Source organism: Pseudophryne corroboree, chromosome 8 (assembly GCF_028390025.1).
Source record: "Pseudophryne corroboree isolate aPseCor3 chromosome 8, aPseCor3.hap2, whole genome shotgun sequence".
NCBI lineage: Eukaryota > Metazoa > Chordata > Amphibia > Anura > Myobatrachidae > Pseudophryne > Pseudophryne corroboree.
In genome coordinates, this window is record NC_086451.1 from 166,268,506 (window position 1) to 166,280,572 (window position 12,067).

A 12,067-nucleotide genomic window follows, 5' to 3' on the forward strand; every position below is an offset into this window, starting at 1 on the left:
GTAAGCAGACGGGAGAAGTCAGGATAGTGCGCAAGGGCATAGAAGGGAGCGGCTCAAGAAAAGAGAAGTGGAAACAGACAGCAAACTAGGCTGGAGAGAGACCTGAGACAAAGAGATCTGAATTATACGAGAGCCGACCAGGGGAAACACAAATTATGCAGTCAAGTGTCCAACATTTGGGGAAACCGCAGGAGCAGCACACCCAGAGTGCAATGGGTGAGCCTTGCCCTGGGAGAAGCACCTTCATGATCATAGTATCTCACCTGGCAGGTAAGTAAGATTTGGGATAGAGCTGGGGAGGGTCGCTGCTCAAGCACCCCCCTGTCAAGTGAAGGAGATCCAACTGAGGCAGCACAAGGGAACTCTCGAAAGAAGAACAAGGCTAGAGGAAGATCTGAGACAAAGAAATCTGACTTTTACCAGAGCTGACCAGAGGAAAACACAAACACAGTCCCCCACTACCACAAATAATGCAGTCGAGTTTCCCACATTTGGGGAAATCACAGGGGTCAGCATACCCAGAATGCAATGAATGAACCTCACCCTGGGAGAACAATCTTCATGACCATGGTATCTCCTATGCAAAATAAGTATGATTGGGATAGGGCTGGGGAGGGCCGCTGCTCAGGCACATCTCTGTCAAGTAAAGGAGATTCAACAGAGGCAGCACAAGGGAACTCTCATCTGGGGACAACAACTGCAGGGAGAACACATATTTTCAAATGAACATGGGAGGGCAGAAGGCTGCCTAATACTGAAGCACCCCCAAACAACAAACCAAATGCAACAACTAGTACAAGCATTCCTGGGGGAAGGTCTGCAGAAGACGGATTTGCATACAGTGATGTCATCCAAGCAGTGGGCCAAAGTTGGCTGGAACCCTCATCTGCATATGAAAAGAGAAAAGGGGTATGCAGGGCATGGCGGCCTTTTGCGGTGCTTGGATGACCCTTAGTTCGCATTAAACACCCCCACCCTCCTTCGGTGTGGGGCTCATGTTGGCAATGCCCCAGCCCCTGAAGCATTCAAGCTGATTTCTTGCAGCAGGTTGGCACTGTAACAGCTCCAGAGCTGCTCTGTAAGGCAAGTAAAAGGGTGTGGGCCCTGCAGCACTACCTGTAGTTCGCATTGTGCGTTGGAAGGCACAAAGTAAGCAGACAGGAGGAGAAGTCAGGATAGTGCACAAGGGTATAGAAGGGAGGGGCTAAAAAAAAAAGAAGTGGAAACAGACAGCAAACAAGGCTGGAGAGAGACCTGAGACAAAGAGATCTGAATTATATGAAAGCCGACCAGTGGAAACACAAATTATGCAGTTAAGTGTCCCACATTTGGGGAAATCGCAGGAGCAGCACACCCAGAGTGCAATGGGTGAGCCTTGCCCTGGGAGAAGTACCTTCCTGATCATAGTATCTCACCTGGCAGGTAAGTAGGAGTTGGGCTAGAGCTGGGGAGGGTCGCTGCTCGGGCACCCCCCTGTCAAGTGAAGGAGATCCAACTGAGGCAGCACAAGGGAACTCTCGAAAGAAGAACAAGGCTAGAGGAAGATCTGAGACAAAGAAATCTGACTTTTACCAGAGCTGACCAGAGGAAAGCACAAACACAGTCCCCCACTACCACAAATAATGCAGTCGAGTTTCCCACATTTGGGGAAATCACAGGGGTCAGCATACCCAGAATGCAATGAATGAACCTCACCCTGGGAGAACAATCTTCATGACCATGGTATCTCCTATGCAAAATAAGTATGATTTGGGATAGGGCTGGGGAGGGCCGCTGCTCAGGCATATCTCTGTCAATTAAAGGAGATTCAACTGAGGCAGCACAAGGGAACTCTCATCTGGGGACAACAACTGCAGGGAGAACACTTATTTTCAAATGAACATGGGAGGACAGAAGGCTGCCTAATACTGAAGCACCCCCAAACAACAAACCAAATGCAACAACTAGTACAAGCATTCCTGGGGGAAGATCTGCAGAAGACGGATTTGCATACAGTGATGTCATCCAAGCAGTGGGCCAAAGTTGGCTGGAACCCTCATCTGCATATGAAAAGAGAATAGGGGTATGTAGGGCATGGCGGCCTTTTGCGGCGCTTGGATGACCCTTAGTTTGCATTAAACACCCCCACCCTCCTTCGGTGTGGAGCTCATATTGGCAATGCCCCAGCCCCAGAAGCATTCAAGCTGATTTCTTGCAGCAGCTTGGCACTGTAACAGCTCCAGAGCTGCTCTGTAAGGCAAGTAAAAGGGAGTGGGCCCTGCAGCACTGCCTGTAATTTGCATTGTGCATTGGAAGGCCCAAAGTAAGCAGACAGGAGGAGAAGTCAGGATAGTGCACAAGGGTATAGAAGGGAGGTGCTCCAAAAAAAAAGAAGTGGAAACAGACAGCAAACTAGGCTGGAGAGAGACCTGAGACAAAGAGATCTGAATTATATGAAAGCCGACCAGTGGAAATACAAATTATGCAGTCAAGTTTCCCACATTTGGGGAAATCACAGGGGCAGCACACCCAGAGTGCAATGGGTGAGCCTTGCCCTGGGAGAAGTACCTTCCTGATCATAGTATCTCACCTGGCAGGTAAGTAGGAGTTGGGCTAGAGCTGGGGAGGGTCGCTGCTCGGGCACCCCCCTGTCAAGTGAAGGAGATCCAACTGAAGCAGCACAAGGGAACACTCGAAAGAAGAACAAGGCTAGAGGAAGATCTGAGACAAAGAAATCTGACTTTTACCAGAGCTGACCAGAGGAAAGCACAAACACAGTCCCCCACTACCACAAATAATGCAGTCGAGTTTCCCACATTTGGGGAAATCACAGGGGTCAGCATACCCAGAATGCAATGAATGAACCTCACCCTGGGAGAACAATCTTCATGACCATGGTATCTCCTATGCAAAATAAGTATGATTTGGGATAGGGCTGGGGGCCCTAGCTGCTCAGGCATATCTCTGTCAAGTAAAGGAGATTCAACTGAGGCAGCACAAGGGAACTCTCATCTGGGGACAACAACTGCAGGGAGAACACTTATTTTCAAATGAACATGGGAGGACAGAAGGCTGCCTAATACTGAAGCACCCCCAAACAACAAACCAAATGCAACAACTAGTACAAGCATTCATGGGGGAAGGTCTGCAGAAGACGGATCTGCATACAGTGATGTCATCCAAGCAGTGGGCCAAAGTTGGCTGGAACCCTCATCTGCATATGAAAAGAGAATAGGGGTATGCAGGGCATGGCGGCCTTTTGCGGCGCTTGGATGACCCTTAGTTTGCATTAAACACCCCCACCCTCCTTCGGTGTGGGGCTCATATTGGCAATGCCCCAGCCCCAGAAGCATTCAAGCTGATTTCTTGCAGCAGCTTGGCACTGTAACAGCTCCAGAGCTGCTCTGTAAGGCAAGTAAAAGGGTGTGGGCCCTGCAGCACTGCCTGTAATTTGCATTGTGCATTGGAAGGCCCAAAGTAAGCAGACAGGAGGAGAAGTCAGGATAGTGCACAAGGGTATAGAAGGGAGGGGCTCAAAAAAAAAGAAGTGGAAACAGACAGCAAACTAGGCTGGAGAGAGACCTGAGACAAAGAGATCTGAATTATATGAAAGCCGACCACTGGAAATACAAATTATGCAGTCAAGTTTCCCACATTTGGGGAAATCACAGGGGCAGCACACCCAGAGTGCAATGGGTGAGCCTTGCCCTGGAAGAAGCACCTTCCTTATCATAGTATCTCACCTGGCAGGTAAGTAGGAGTTGGGCTAGAGCTGGGGAGGGTCGCTGCTCGGGCACTTCCCTGTCAAGTGAAGGAGATCCAACTGAGGCAGCACAAGGGAACTCTCGAAAGAGGAACAAGGCTAGAGGAAGATCTGAGACAAAGAAATCTGACTTTTACCAGAGCTGACCAGAGGAAAGCACAAACACAGTCCCCCACTACCACAAATAATGCAGTCGAGTTTCCCACATTTGGGGAAATCACAGGGGTCAGCATACCCAGAATGCAATGAATGAACCTCACCCTGGGAGAACAATACTGTCAATATACTATTAAACAAATTAAAATGGTAAAAGTTATTGTACTGTAAGTAAAAATAAAAGAGCCAACATATCAATCCCAGTTTTGGATTACTTTAATTAACAAAAAAAAAATGCATATAGCAGAGGATAGTTTCAATCTGCCTACCTCTGGGTTATGTGCCCAGCATGCTTCCATTGCTGTACTCTGCTGCACATGTAAGTGCAATAGATCCTGAAGCACTCACTCGTCATGGGAAAGTACCAATGTGTTTCTTCGTTGGTTGATGGAAGAAACATCTTACAAAAACTCTCCAGATTATTGACTTTTTAAAGTTTTTCTAGGAAACGTTTTAGATGAATGCTTATTAGCCTTTGTCAGTATGGACTTTTGCAAAGTGGCTCTGTGGCGCAATCAGTTAGTGTGTATGGCTATTAACCAAAAGGTTGGTGGTTCAATCCCACCCAGGGACGTAATTGACCTTGTTATCAGATTTTGGTGATTTTTAAGTAGACAAGTCAAAATTTCAAACCCCCTCTTATGGTGTAGGGTACCTGGCCTTCTCTGATGTAATCAGAGTTAGATTTGATTCAGTGATTTTATAAAAACAGCTAGGAAGCACAATTTAGCAGTGGGTTGCAGAGAAAAAGAAATATGCTGGCAAAAAAAATCCAATTGAGTGATTAAACAGCTCTTCATTTTCTGGCTTTATTTTTATGCTAACAAATTTGTTCTCTGAAAAGTGTCCACAAAGCCAAGTCTCTGATTAACACCTTTGTAAGGATGGTTTTTCACCTATTACTAAATTAAACTTGCTTCATTGGAAAGGCAGCAACATGCATCCTCATTTCAATGTCTACTGAAATAATACAGGTTGACACCAGGAAACATTAACGCCACTGCATCCTTGCTGCTTTCTCATGTGGAAGTCTGTTTAATGTGAAAACAAGGTGATATCTAATTAGCACACAGGTAAGGAATTAAGAAAATCTTTATTTAAGGGTGAAAATGTTTCTCACAAAATCGTTGCCCCAATGCATCATTGAAATTCAAGCTGGAAAGATGATTTTAATATATCACTTGTACATTTTGTATTGCTCTTCTGGTGACAATGTAGTTTGTTTTTGTCAATTACCATTTTAATAATAGGGTAAAGAAAATTAAGTGGATTTTTAAAAGAAAACAATACTTTCAATATACTATTAAAACAAATTAAAATGGTAAAAGTTATTGTACTTTAATGAAAAATAAAAGAGCAAAAATATCAATCCCAGTTTTGGATTACTTTAATTAACAAAAAAAATGCATATAGCAGAGGATAGTTTTAATCTGCCTACCTCTGGGTTATGGGCCCAGCATGCTTCCATTGCAGTACTCTGCTGCACATGTAAGTGCAAGAGATCCTGAAGCACTCACTCATCATGGGAAAGTACCAATGTGTTTCTTCGTTGGTGGATGGAAGAAACATCTTACAAAAACTCTCCAGATTATTGACTTTTTAAAGTTTTTCTAGGAAACGTTTTAGATGAATGCTTATTAGCCTTTGTCAGTATGTACTTTTGCAAAGTGTCTCTGTGGCGCAATCAGTTAGTGTGTCCGGCTACTAACCAAAAGGTTGGTGGTTCAATCCCACCCAGGGACGTAATTGACCTTGTTATCAGGTTTTGGTGATCTTTAAGTAGACAAGTCAACATTTCAAACCCCCTGTTATGGTGTAGGGTACCTGGCCTTCTCTGATGTAATCAGAGTTAGATTTGATTCATTGATTTTATAAAAACAGCTAGGAAGCACAATTTAGCAGTGGGTTGCAGAGAAAAAGAAATATGCTGGCAAAAAAAATCCAATTGAGTGATTAAACAGCTCTTCATTTTCTGGCTTTATTTTTATGCTAACAAATTTGTTCTCTGAAAAGTGTCCACAAAGCCAAGTCTCTGATTAACACCTTTGTAGGGATGGTTTTTCACCTATTACTAAATTAAACTTGCTTCATTGGAAAGGCAGCAAGATGCATCCTCATTTCAATGTCTACTGAAATAATACAGGTTGACACCAGGAAACATTAACGCCACTGCATCCTTGCTGCTTTCACATGTAGAAGTCTGTTTAATGTGAAAACAAGGTGATATCTAATTAGCACACAGGTAAGGAATTAAGAAAATCTTTATTTAAGGGTGAAGATGTTTCTCACAAAATCGTTGCCCCAATGCATCATTGAAATTCAAGCTGGAAAGATGATTTTAATATATCACTTGTACATTTTGTATTGCTCTTCTGGTGACAATGTAGTTTGTTTTTGTCAATTACCCTTTTAATAATAGGGTAAAGAAAATTAAGTGGATTTTTTAAAGAAAACAATACTGTCAATATACTATTAAAACAAATTAAAATGGTAAAAGTTATTGTACTTTAAGTAAAAATAAAAGAGCAAAAATATCAATCCCAGTTTTGATTACTTTAATTAACAAAAAAAATGCATATAGCAGAGGATAGTTTCAATCTGCCTACCTCTGGGTAATGGGCCCAGCATGCTTCCATTGCAGTACTCTGCTGCACATGTAAGTGCAAGAGATCATGAAGCACTCACTCATCATGGGAAAGTACCAATGTGTTTCTTCATTGGTTGATGGAAGAAACATCTTACAAAAACTCTCCAGATTATTGACTTTTTAAAGTTTTTCTAGGAAACGTTCTAGATGTATGCTTATTAGACTTTGTCAGTATGTACTTTTTGCAAAGTGTCTCTGTGGTGCAATCGGTTAGTGTGTCCGGCTACTAACCAAAAGGTTGGTAGTTCAATTCAAACCAGGGACGTAATTGACCTTGTTATCAGATTTTGGTGATCTTTAAGTAGACAAGTCAAAATTTCAAACCCCCTGTTCTGGTGTAGGGTACCTGGCCTTCTCTGATGTAATCAGAGTTAGATTTGATTCAGTGATTTTATAAAAACAGCTAGGTGGCACAATTTAGCAGTGGGTTGCAGAGAAAAAGAAATATGCTGGCAAAAAAAATCCAATTGAGTGATTAAACAGCTCTTAATTTTCTGGCTTTATTTTTATGCTAACAAATTTGTTCTCTGAAAAGTGTCCACAAAGCCAAGTCTCTGATTAACACCTTTGTAAGGATGGTTTTTAACCTATTACTAAATTAAACTTGCTTCATTGGAAAGGCAGCAAGATGCATCCTCATTTCAATGTCTACTGAAATAATACAGGTTGACACCAGGAAACATTAACGCCACTGCATCCTTGCTGCTTTCTCATGTGGAAGTCTGTTTAATGTGAAAACAAGGTGATATCTAATTAGCACACAGGTAAGGAATTAAGAAAATCTTTATTTAAGGGTGAAAATGTTTCTCACAAAATCGTTGCCCCAATGCATCATTGAAATTCAAGCTGGAAAGATGATTTTAATATATCACTTGTACATTTTGTATTGCTCTTCTGGTGACAATGTAGTTTGTTTTTGTCAATTACCATTTTAATAATAGGGTAAAGAAAATTAAGTGGATTTTTGAAAGAAAACAATACTGTCAATATACTATTAAAACAAATTAAAATGGTAAAAGTTATTGTACTTTAAGTAAAAATAAAAGAGCCAAAATATCAATCCCAGTTTTGGATTACTTTAATTAACAAAAAAAAAATGCATATAGCAGAGGATAGTTTCAATCTGCCTACCGCTGGGTTATGGGCCCAGCATGCTTCCATTGCTGTACTCTGCTGCACATGTAAGTGCAAGAGATCATGAAGCACTCACTCATCATGGGAAAGTACCAATGTGTTTCTTCGTTGGTTGATGGAAGAAACATCTTACAAAAACTCTCCAGATTATTGACTTTTTAAAGTTTTTCTAGGAAACGTTCTAGATGCATGCTTATTAGCCTTTGTCAGTATGTACTTTTTACAAAGTGTCTCTGTGGCGCAATCGGTTAGTGTGTCTGGCTACTAACCGAAAGGTTGGTGGTTCAATCCCACCCAGGGACGTAATTGACCTTGTTATCAGATTTTGGTGATCTTTAAGTAGACAAGTCAAAATTTCAAACCCCCTCTTATGGTGTAGGGTACCTGGCCTTCTCTGATGTAATCAGAGTTAGATTTGATTCAGTGATTTTATAAAAACAGCTAGGAAGCACAATTTAGCAGTGGGTTGCAGAGAAAAAGAAATATGCTGGCAAAAAAATCCAATTGAGTGATTAAACAGCTCTTCATTTTCTGGCTTTATTTTTATGCTAACAAATTTGTTCTCTGAAAAGTGTCCACAAAGCCAAGTCTCTGATTAACACCTTTGTAAGGATGGTTTTTCACCTATTACTAAATTAAACTTGCTTCATTGGAAAGGCAGCAAGATGCATCCTCATTTCAATGTCTACTGAAATAATACAGGTTGACACCAGGAAACATTAACGCCACTGCATCCTTGCTGCTTTCTCATGTGGAAGTCTGTTTAATGTGAAAACAAGGTGATATCTAATTAGCACACAGGTAAGGAATTAAGAAAATCTTTATTTAAGGGTGAAAATGTTTCTCACAAAATCGTTGCCCCAATGCATCATTGAAATTCAAGCTGGAAAGATGATTTTAATATATCACTTGTACATTTTGTATTGCTCTTCTGGTGACAATGTAGTTTGTTTTTGTCAATTACCATTTTAATAATAGGGTAAAGAAAATTAAGTGGATTTTTAAAAGAAAACAATACTTTCAATATACTATTAAAACAAATTAAAATGGTAAAAGTTATTGTACTTTAAGTAAAAATAAAAGAGCAAAAATATCAATCCCAGTTTTGATTACTTAAATCAACAAAAAAAAAATGCATATAGCAAAGGATAGTTTCAATCTGCCTACCTCTGGGTTATGGGCTCAGCATGCTTCCATTGCAGTACTCTGCTGCACATGTAAGTGCAAGAGATCCTGAAGCACTCACTCATCATGGGAAAGTACCAATGTGTTTCTTCATTGGTTGATGGAAGAAACATCTTACAAAAACTCTCCAGATTATTGACTTTTTAAAGTTTTTCTAGGAAACGTTCTAGATGTATGCTTATTAGACTTTGTCAGTATGTACTTTTTGCAAAGTGTTTCTGTGGCGCAATCGGTTAGTGTGTCTGGCTACTAACCAAAAGGTTGGTGGTTTAATCCCAACCAGGGACGTAATTGACCTTGTTATCAGATTTTGGTGATCTTTAAGTAGACAAGTCAAAATTTCAAACCCCCTGTTCTGGTGTAGGGTGCCTGGCCTTCTCTGATGTAATCAGAGTTAGATTTGATTCAGTGATTTTATAAAAACAGCTAGGAAGCACAATTTAGCTGTGGGTTGCAGAGAAAAAGAAATATGCTGGCAAAAAAAAATCCAATTGAGTGATTAAACAGCTCTTAATTTTCTGGCTTTATTTTTATGCTAACAAATTTGTTCTCTGAAAAGTGTCCACAAAGCCAAGTCTCTGATTAACACCTTTGTAAGGATGGTTTTTAACCTATTACTAAATTAAACTTGCTTCATTGGAAAGGCAGCAAGATGCATCCTCATTTCAATGTCTACTGAAATAATACAGGTTGACACCAGGAAACATTAACGCCACTGCATCCTTGCTGCTTTCTCATGTGGAAGTCTGTTTAATGTGAAAACAAGGTGATATCTAATTAGCACACAGGTAAGGAATTAAGAAAATCTTTATTTAAGGGTGAAAATGTTTCTCACAAAATCGTTGCCCCAATGCATCATTGAAATTCAAGCTGGAAAGATGATTTTAATATATCACTTGTACATTTTGTATTGCTCTTCTGGTGACAATGTAGTTTGTTTTTGTCAATTACCATTTTAATAATAGGGTAAATAAAATTAAGTGGATTTTTGAAAGAAAACAATACTGTCAATATACTATTAAAACAAATTAAAATGGTAAAAGTTATTGTACTGTAAGTAAAAATAAAAGAGCCAACATATCAATCCCAGTTTTGGATTACTTTAATTAACAAAAAAAAATGCATATAGCAGAGGATAGTTTCAATCTGCCTACCTCTGGGTTATGTGCCCAGCATGCTTCCATTGCTGTACTCTGCTGCACACGTAAGTGCCATAGATCGTGAAGCACTCACTCATCATGGGAAAGTACCAATGTGTTTCTTCGTTGGTTGATGGAAGAAACATTTTACAAAAACTCTCCAGATTATTGACTTTTTAAAGTTTTTCTAGGAAACGTTTTAGATGAATGCTTATTAGCCTTTGTCAGTATGGACTTTTGCAAAGTGTCTCTGTGGCGCAATCGGTTAGTGTGTACGGCTATAAACCAAAAGGTTGGTGGTTCAATCCCACCCAGGGACGTAATTGACCTTGTTATCAGATTTTGGTGATCTTTAAGTAGACAAGTCAAAATTTCAAACCCCCTCTTATGGTGTAGGGTACCTGGCCTTCTCTGATGTAATCAGAGTTAGATTTGATTCAGTGATTTTATAAAAACAGCTAGGAAGCACAATTTAGCAGTGGGTTGCAGAGAAAAAGAAATATGCTGGCAAAAAAATCCAATTGAGTGATTAAACAGCTCTTAATTTTCTGGCTTTATTTTTATGCTAACAAATTTGTTCTCTGAAAAGTGTCCACAAAGCCAAGTCTCTGATTAACACCTTTGTAGGGATGGTTTTTCACCTATTACTAAATTAAATTTGCTTCATTGGAAAGGCAGCAAGATGCATCCTCATTTCAATGTCTACTGAAATAATACGGGTTGACACCAGGAAACATTAACGCCACTGCATCCTTGCTGCTTTCTCATGTGGAAGTCTGTTTAATGTGAAAACAAGGTGATATCTAATTAGCACACAGGTAAGGAATTAAGAAAATCTTTATTTAAGGGTGAAGATGTTGCTAACAAAATCGTTGCCCCAATGCATCATTGAAATTCAAGCTGGAAAGATGATTTTAATATATCACTTGTACATTTTGTATTGCTCTTCTGGTGACAATGTAGTTTGTTTTTGTCAATTACCATTTTAATAATAGGGTAAAGAAAATTAAGTGGATTTTTGAAAGAAAACAATACTGTCAATATACTATTAAAACAAATTAAAATGGTAAAAGTTATTGTACTTTAAGTAAAAATAAAAGAACCAAAATATCAATCCCAGTTTTGGATTACTTTAATTAACAAAAAAAAAATGCATATAGCAGAGGATAGTTTCAATCTGCCTACCTCTGGGTTATGGGCCCAGCATGCTTCCATTGCAGTACTCTGCTGCACATGTAAGTGCAAGAGAACCTGAAGCACTCACTCATCATGGAAAAGTACCAATGTGTTTCTTCGTTGGTTGATGGAAGAAACATCTTACAAAAACTCTCCAGATTATTGACTTTTTAAAGTTTTTCTAGGAAACGTTCTAGATAAATGCTTATTAGCCTTTGTCAGTATGTACATTTTGCAAAGTGTCTCTGTGGCGCAATCGGTTAGTGTGTTCGGCTATTAACCAAAAGGTTGGTGGTTCAATCCCACCCAGGGACGTAATTGACCTTGTTATCAGATTTTGGTGATCTTTAAGTAGACAAGTCAAAATTTCAAACCCCCTGTTATGGTGTAGGGTACCTGGCCTTCTCTGATGTAATCAGAGTTAGATTTGATTCAGTGATTTTATAAAAACAGCTAGGAAGCACAATTTAGCAGTGGGTTGCAGAGAAAAAGAAATATGCTGGCAAAATAATCCAATTGAGTGATTAAACAGCTCTTCATTTTCTGGCTTTACTTTTATGCTAACAAAGTTGTTCTCTGAAAAGTGTCCACAAAGCCAAGTCTCTGATTAACACCTTTGTAGGGATGGTTTTTCACCTATTACTAAATTAAACTTGCTTCATTGGAAAGGCAGCAAGAAACACTAGACTAATTGGAGGTGCGCCCTAAAGCAAATTACAATGTTAGGATTAGGGGGTTCGGAAAGACCTCTAGTGTATACTGTCACGATCCGGGTATCTGGACGCCATAACTTACCTTTCAGATGCCTCCTAAGGCTGGCTCAGCGCTCCAGGACCGGATCCCATCTGTTATTCTGATGTCCCCATTCCTGCCTCCTCTCCTGTCACT

The 12,067-nt window shown here is 40.1% G+C and overlaps 8 non-coding genes and 2 pseudogenes across 8 annotated transcripts; 2 read left to right on the plus strand and 8 right to left on the minus strand.

Annotated features, from left to right (window-relative positions):
• Window positions 1–115: 115 nt before the first annotated feature.
• LOC134952819 (U1 spliceosomal RNA) lies at window positions 116–278 on the minus strand. The gene has a single exon (XR_010185215.1). It is a non-coding gene; the product is annotated as a U1 spliceosomal RNA (small nuclear RNA).
• A 152-nt stretch (window positions 279–430) lies between these two features.
• On the minus strand, window positions 431–594 carry LOC134950435 (U1 spliceosomal RNA). The gene has a single exon (XR_010183354.1). It is a non-coding gene; the product is annotated as a U1 spliceosomal RNA (small nuclear RNA).
• Window positions 595–1,267: 673 nt separating this feature from the next.
• On the minus strand, window positions 1,268–1,430 carry LOC134952695 (U1 spliceosomal RNA). The gene has a single exon (XR_010185162.1). It is a non-coding gene; the product is annotated as a U1 spliceosomal RNA (small nuclear RNA).
• Window positions 1,431–1,582: 152 nt separating this feature from the next.
• On the minus strand, window positions 1,583–1,746 carry LOC134950323 (U1 spliceosomal RNA). The gene has a single exon (XR_010183261.1). It is a non-coding gene; the product is annotated as a U1 spliceosomal RNA (small nuclear RNA).
• Window positions 1,747–2,421: 675 nt separating this feature from the next.
• LOC134952439 (U1 spliceosomal RNA) lies at window positions 2,422–2,584 on the minus strand. The gene has a single exon (XR_010184958.1). It is a non-coding gene; the product is annotated as a U1 spliceosomal RNA (small nuclear RNA).
• Window positions 2,585–2,736: 152 nt separating this feature from the next.
• On the minus strand, window positions 2,737–2,900 carry LOC134950324 (U1 spliceosomal RNA). The gene has a single exon (XR_010183262.1). It is a non-coding gene; the product is annotated as a U1 spliceosomal RNA (small nuclear RNA).
• Window positions 2,901–3,602: 702 nt separating this feature from the next.
• On the minus strand, window positions 3,603–3,737 carry LOC134953242 (U1 spliceosomal RNA; annotated as a pseudogene).
• A 152-nt stretch (window positions 3,738–3,889) lies between these two features.
• LOC134953518 (U1 spliceosomal RNA) lies at window positions 3,890–4,032 on the minus strand (annotated as a pseudogene).
• Window positions 4,033–7,908: 3,876 nt separating this feature from the next.
• Window positions 7,909–7,982, plus strand: TRNAS-ACU (transfer RNA serine (anticodon ACU)). Its single transcript has one exon. It is a non-coding gene; the product is annotated as a tRNA-Ser (tRNA).
• A 2,267-nt stretch (window positions 7,983–10,249) lies between these two features.
• On the plus strand, window positions 10,250–10,323 carry TRNAY-AUA (transfer RNA tyrosine (anticodon AUA)). The gene has a single exon. It is a non-coding gene; the product is annotated as a tRNA-Tyr (tRNA).
• The last annotated feature ends 1,744 nt before the right edge of the window (window positions 10,324–12,067 follow it).